A 7,614-nucleotide genomic window follows, 5' to 3' on the forward strand; every position below is an offset into this window, starting at 1 on the left:
TCTGAGTAACAGATAGAAAAGTCATGTGTTTTGTGTTAGGGCTGCACCGATACCATTTTTTTACGAGTACCGATACTTTTTTTTTTTTTTTTTTTTCTCCCGTACTTGCTGATACCAATTACTGATACCTACTGAAACTATTGTGTTTTTATTTTATTTTTTTTCCACTTCAGCTGTCGGCAATGCTTACAAATGAAATTGCTTTTTTTTTTAATTTTGTTTTTTTTTTTGCGCTTTTTTAATGTGAAATGTGTAAATATGTTAATATGTGTAAAAATATTCACAAACGAAGCAAAAAAATGTTTTTTTTTAATTGTTTATTGTTTTATAAAATAGACATGGATAAAAAAAATAATAAAATAGAATAGGGAGTTTATTAAGGCTGGTTAGAGTAAATTTAAGGGTTTATAAGGGGTCAGACCAGCCATTTTCAACCAGAGTTCAGTGGAACCCTGGGGTTCCTCCAGAGGTTGCTAGGAGTTCCTTGAGCTGTGGCTTATGAACCACCTTTTTTAATGGTGCCTACAGAGTTCAAGGTTCAGCATCACTTAGCAAAGCCAGCAGCAGGACGCAAAATATATTTTTATTTGTCTGTAACCACTTAAAGTGGTTGTAAACCCTTACAAACCACTTTGACCTACAGGTAAGCCTAGATTAAGGCTTACCTGTAGGTCCAAGAAATATCTCCTAAACCTATACGGTTTAGGAGATATTTTCCCAAAGACAGGCACCGCTGTCTACGGCGCATGCACCGTAGACAGCGGCGCTCAGGCGCACTGAGTGCGGCATTTCTAACAATGGAGCTGCCGCGCGTGTCGGCTTCCGTGTGCATGCGCGGGAGTGACGTCATCGCGGCTCCGCCGAATGACAGCGGCGGAGCTGCGAGACCCCACCGAAAAGATGGATGCGCCGGACTACAGGGGACAGCGGTGACATCGCTGGCTCCTGTGTCAGGTAAGTGACACATAATGGACTACTATGCGATGCGATGCGATGCATAGTAGTCCATCAGGGTTTACTTCCTCTTTAAGCCCCGGACCATTTGGTTGGCCAAAAAGACCAGACCACTTTTTGCAATTCTGCACTGCATTGCTTTAACTGACAATTGCGCGGTCGTGCGATGTGGCTCCCAAAGAATATTTACTTTTTTTTTTCCACATATAGAGCTTTCTTTTGGTGGTATTTGATCACCCCTGCAGTTCTTATTTTTTGCGCTATAAACAAAAAAGGGTGACAATTTTGAAAAACATGCATTATTACAGTTCGCTATAATCATTTTTTTTCCTCAGTTTAGGCCGATACGTATTCTTCTACATATTTTTGTTAAAAAAAAAAAAAAAAAAACGCAATAAGTATTTGGTTTGCGTAAAAGTTAAAGCGTTTACAAAATAAGGGATAGTTTTTTATCTGTTTTTTTTTTTTTTTTTTTTTTTCTTTTTTTACTAGTAATGGCAGATATATATATGACTTCTTTTAAAGAGGAAGTAAACCCTGATGAGTTTACTTCCTCTTTTTCTCCCTGCAAAGGTAAAGCATAATGGGCTACTATGCATTGCATAGTAGCCCATTATGTGTCACTTACCTGACACAGGAGCCAGCGATGTCACCGCTGTCCCCTGTAGTCCGGAGCGTCGATCTTCTTCCGGGTATCGTTGCTCCGGCCACTCACCGCGCCGGAGCAGTGATGACGTCTCTCCCGCGCATGGGAGCTGCCACTAACGACCTATCACTGTTAGCAGCGGCATGCTGCTAACGTTGATAGTGTGCCTGCGCGCCGCTGTCTATAGCGCATGCACCGTAGACAGCTGTGACTGTCTTTTAGGTAATATCTCCTAAACAGTGTAGGTTTAGGAGATATTTCTTGGACTTACAGGTAAACCTTAATCTAGGCTAACCTGTAGGTCAAAGTGGTTTGTAAGGGTTTACAACCACTTTAACACTTCAGCTGTTAACAGGGGAGACCCACTGACGGCTCAAAGAACCAAGCCTGAAAGTATCGGTTTCAGGTATCAGTGCATTTGCACGAGTACCGATACTAGTATTGGTACAACCCTAGTTTGTGTAAAGGCCTGATGCCCAACTTGTAGCCCAGGGGCCACATGAGGCCGTTTTGGCTCTTATTGGACAACTCTCGGTGGCAGTCTGTGTTTTCCTTACCTAGGTGTCTTCTCAGGGCACTGAGGGGGAAAAAAAATATTCTGTAGACTAGTTACTAGCTGTCAAATGGGTTGGCTTGTTTAGTTTGTCTATTTTATTTTGTGATGACCTCTTTTTATTTTTATTTTTTTATGTTTTGTGTTCTTTTGCATTTATATTGATCAGAAAAAATATCTCCCTAAAATTATTCTAAAGGAATGATTTTTTTTATAAAAAAATAAATAAAAAAAAAAACTTTCTACTTTCCAGCTCTGTGTAATACTTTTGCACAGAGTAGCCCTGATCCCCTTTTATTTTCGGTCCCTACCTTTGGTGGTCCTAGCTCCTCCCTCCCAGCTGAGTGCCCCCCCAATAGGAAGTCTTTTTGACCAATGGCTTCTGCTGCTGTGTGAGCCAATGAGGAGAGAGTGAGACCCAGTAGAGCCACTGCTCTTATGCACACTGCTGGATCAGGATGGGGCTCAGGTAAGCGTGCCTGCAGTCTGTGGCTATCTCTTAATTATTATGTGCTGTTGTGAGGGGCCACACTTGAGGCCCCATTTATCATTTTGACCATCGCTGGTGTTCTGGTACAGTTTTTTTTTTTTTCTGATTGTACGCTGGTCTACAAAAGCCAGAATCTGTCAGACATGGAGAATACAACACGGTGCGCTGTGTATGCATAGCTCCCAACTCTCCTTGATTTGGAACAATGTCCCCCTCATTTGTCCCTCATTTTGATCTGATCTATATAGTTGTATATAAAATGCACTTTTCAAAAAGTGTTTCCCAGCGCTAAACCTTTCGTATAATTTCTAAATGGCTGCATTTTTACATTTCAAAAGTCAGTATAAGGGAATCTTATAGGTAAAGAAAAGCACATGTGGGTTTAATTTAATCTTCTTTCCTTTTTTTTATTTTTTGGGATAATTCTCCATTAAAGGGATGTGTACATTTGCTAATAGGTGTCCCTCATTCCCATTCCAAAAAAGTTGTTGAGAGGTATGTGTGTGGTTGATACAGCATTGTGTGCTGGGTATGACTGGTATGGGGTGGTGTGCTGGGCATGGCTGGTGTGTGGTAGCATGCTGGGTATAGATGGTACTGTGGCATGTTTGGTATGGATGGTACAGCCTGGTGCCCTGTGCGCAGGATTCAGGTCTTGTATGGTTGGTATGGGGGGGGGGGGGGTGTGCTCGGTATGAATGGTACAGTGGCATGCTGGGTATGGATGGTCTAGGGTGATGTGCTCTTTATAGGGGCGTGGGCTTTATGTGGATGGTATAGGGTGATGTGCTGGGTATGGATGGTATAGGAGGGTGTGCTGGGTATGGATGGTCTAGGAGGGTGTGCTCAGAATAGGGGGATGGGCTGTATGTGTGGATGGTCTAGGGTGATGTGCTCTTTATATGGGCGTGGGCTTTATGTGGATGGTATAGGGTGATGTGCTGGGTATGGATGGTATAGGAGGGTGTGCTGGGTATGGATGATCTAGGAGGGTGTGCTCAGAATAAGGGGATGGGCTGTATGTGTGGATGGTATAGGGTGATCTGCTGGGTATGGATGGTATAGGGGGTGTGCTCTGTATGGATGGTACAGTGGCATGCTCGGTATGGATGGTATGGGGAGGTGCTCGGCATGGATGGTAGTGACATGCTGGGTATGGCTGGTATAGGGGGTTGTGCTTTGTATGGATGGTACAGTGGAATGCTGGGTATGGATGGTATAGGGGGTGCGCTCAGTATGGATGGTATAGGGGGTGTGCTTGGTATGGATGGTACAGGGGCAAGCTGGGTATAGATAGTATGGGGGGGGGGGTGTTGGGTATGCACGGTGATGCGCATAGTATAGGGTGGTGTACTCAATATGGATGGTACAGTGACATGCTGGGAATGTATGGTATGGGGGGGGGGGGTGTGCTCAGTATGGATGGTATGGGGGGGTGCTCGGTATGGATGGTATGGGGGGGGGTGCTCGGTATAGATGGTATGGGGGGGGGGTGCTCGGTATGGATGGTATGGGGGGGGGTGCTCGGTATGGATGGTATGGGGGGGGGTGCTCGGTATGGATGGTATGGGGGGGGGTGCTCGGTATGGATGGTATGGGGGGGGTGCTCAGTATGGATGGTATGGGGGGGGGTGCTCGGTATGGATGGTATGGGGGGGGGGGGGGTGCTCGGTATGGATGGTATGGGGGGGGGGGGTGCTCGGTATGGATGGTATGGGGGGGGGGGGTGTGTGCTCGGTATGGATGGTATGGGGGGGGGGTGTGTGCTCGGTATGGATGGTATGGGGGGGGGGGGTGTGCTCGGTATGGATGGTATGGGGGGGGGGGGTGTGCTCGGTATGGATGGTATGGGGGGGGGTGTGTGCTCGGTATGGATGGTATGGGGGGGGGGGTGTGTGCTCGGTATGGATGGTATGGGGGGGGGGGGTGTGTGCTCGGTATGGATGGTATGGGGGGGGGGTGTGTGCTCGGTATGGATGGTATGGGGGGGGGGTGTGCTCGGTATGGATGGTATGGGGGGGGGGTGTGTGCTCCGTATGGATGGTATGGGGGGGGGGGTGTGTGCTCGGTATGGATGGTATGGGGGGGGGGGGTGTGCTCGGTATGGATGGTATGGGGGGGGGGTGTGCTCGGTATGGGGGGGGGGGGGGTGTGTGCTCGGTATGGATGGTATGGGGGGGGGGGGGTGTGTGTGCTCGGTATGGATGGTATGGGGGTGTGTGCTCGGTATGGATGGTATGGGGGGGGGGGGGGTGTGTGCTCGGTATGGATGGTATGGGGGGGGGGGGGTGTGCTCGGTATGGATGGTATGGGGGGGGGGGGTGTGCTCGGTATGGATGGTATGGGGGGGGGGGGGGTGCTCGGTATGGATGGTATGGGGGGGGGAGGTGTGCTCGGTATGGATGGTATGGGGGGGGGAGGTGTGCTCGGTATGGATGGTATGGGGGGGGGGGGTGTGCTCGGTATGGATGGTATGGGGGGGGGAGGTGTGCTCGGTATGGATGGTATGGGGGGGGGGGGTGCTCGGTATGGATGGTATGGGGGGGGGGTGCTCGGTATGGATGGTATGGGGGGGGGGGGGTGCTCGGTATGGATGGTATGGGGGGGGGGGTGTGCTTGGTATGGATGGTAAGGGGGGGGGGGTGTGCTCGGTATGGATGGTACAGTGGCATGCTGGGTATGGATGGTACAGCATGGTGCACTGAGAACAGAATCCAGGCCTTATGTGGGTGCGGTGAGTATGTGAATGAGGTCAGTTGAGCTGTAACCTGAAACACTTCATTACTTTGAACACAAATAGCGGATCGTCTTACATCTTCTGATCTCCAGCTCTCCCAGGATCAGATGGGGGTTCTCATGGCTCCTGTTACTGAAGTACCCGACCCTGACCACTTCCCCTTAAAGAGCAACTCCACTGTGTGTGTGTGGTGAGGCAGCAAAGGTAACATTTCGTGTATTTTCAGTATCTCACAAAAGTGAGTACACCCCTCACATTTTTGTAAATATTTTCTTTTATCTTTTCATGTGACAACACTGAAGAAATGACACTTGTCTACAATGTAAAGTAGTGAGTGTACAGCTTGTATAACAGTGTATATTTGCTGTCCCCTCAAAATAACTCAACACACAGCCATTAATGTCTAAACCGCTGGCAACAAAAGTGAGTACACCCCTAAGTGAAAATGTACAAATTTGGCACTTTAGCCATTTTCCTTCCCCGGTGTCATGTGACTCGTTAGTGTCACAAGGTCTCGGGTGTGAATGGGGAGCAGGTGTGTTAAATTTGGTGTTATCGCTCTCACTCTCTCATACTGGTCACTGGAAGTTCAACATGGCACCTCATGGCAAAGAACTCTCCGAGGATCTGATAAAAAAAGAATTGTTGCTCTACATAAAGATGGCCTAGGCTATAAGAAGATTGCCAAGACCCTGAAACTGAGCTGCAGCACGATGGCCAAGACCATACAGCATTTTAACAGGACAGATTCCACTCGGAACAGGCCTCCGCCATGGTCCACCAAAGAAGCTGAGTGCACGTGCTCCGCGTCATATCCAGAGGTTGTCTTTGGGGAATAGATGTATGAGTGCTGTCAGCATTGCTGCAGAGGTTGAAGGGGTGTGTGTGTGTGTTGGGGGGGGGGGGGGGGGGGGGGGGGTCAGTCAGGCATCTCCTTTCGGCATCTCCTTCCTCCGTACTGCACAAGCACTGTGTCTACGCAGTACAGGGTGGACACTATCCAACGGGGGACCTTTCTTGACAGGACAAAGGCACTGGGGAGCTACAGTTCATTGAGGGAACCATGAATGCCAACATGTACTGTGACCTACTGAAGCAGAGCATGATCCCCTCCCTTCAGAGACTGGGCCGCAGGGCAGTATTCCAACATAACAATCTCCAATACGACCACTGCTTTGCTAAAGGAGCTGAGGGTAAAGGTGATGGACTGGCCAAGCATGTCTCCAGACCTAAACCCTATTGAGCATCTGTGGGACATCCTCAAACGGAAGGTGGAGGAGCTCAAGGTCTCTAACATCTGCCAGCTCTGTGATGTCGTCATGAAGGAGGGGAAGAGGACTCCAGTGACAACCTGTGAAGCTCTGGTGATCTCCATGCTCAAGAGGGTTAAAGCAGTGCTGGAAAATAATGGTGGCCACACACTATTGAGACTTTGGGCCCAATTTGGACATTTTCACTTAGGGGTGTACTCACTTTTGTTGCCAGCGGTTTAGACATTAATGGCTGTGTGTTGAGTGAGTTATTTTGAGGGGACAGCAAATTCACACTGTTATACAAGCTGTACACTCACTACTTTACATTGTAGACAAGTGTCATTTCTTCAGTGTTGTCACATTAAAAGTTAGAAGAAAATATTTACAAAAAATGTGAGGGGTGTACTCACTTTTGTGAGATACTGTATATTCTTACTCTACAGAAGACATTAAACCAGTCATATCAGACTCTCCTCTCCAAGGAGCTTACAATCTAATATTTTTCCTGCAGTTGTACACATAAATGGGGTGACTTCAGCTGATAATGAATGGTCTGCAGGTTTTTTATTTGAGTTGTTAGTACACACGATCGGAGATTCTGTCGGAATGTGTCCGATCGGAGCGTTTTGTCGGATATTCCGACTGTGTGTGGTCTGCATCGGACTGTTTCCGTCGGAATATCCGTCGGACCAACTTTTCCAACTTGCCGGAAATATTTTCTGACAAAATGCTCCGATTTGGACATACTCCGATCATGTGTAGCCTACCCCGACGGACAAAGTGCCACGCATGCTCAGATCAAATTCCTAGACCAAAACTATTGGCTACTAGCCTAAACGTAGTCCCGTCGTAACGAAATAACGTAATCACGTTATGTACAATCGGATTTTCCGACAGCTTCGTCCAACCGTGTGTATGCAACATCACTTCCGGACCTCTTCCGGAATTAATCCGTCGCAATTACTCCGATGGATTTGGTTG

General features: G+C 47.9%; 1 protein-coding gene across 1 annotated transcript in view; it reads left to right on the plus strand.

Moving 5' to 3' along the window:
• Positions 1 to 7,614, plus strand: part of CCDC88C (coiled-coil and HOOK domain protein 88C) — a 223,532-nt gene that overhangs the window by 20,840 nt on the left and 195,078 nt on the right. The window lies entirely within an intron of this gene.

Source organism: Lithobates pipiens, unplaced genomic scaffold (genome assembly GCF_037356315.1).
Source record: "Lithobates pipiens isolate NorthernLeopardFrog02 unplaced genomic scaffold, aLitPip1_a1.2 Scaffold_37, whole genome shotgun sequence".
Taxonomy (NCBI): Eukaryota; Metazoa; Chordata; class Amphibia; order Anura; family Ranidae; genus Lithobates; species Lithobates pipiens.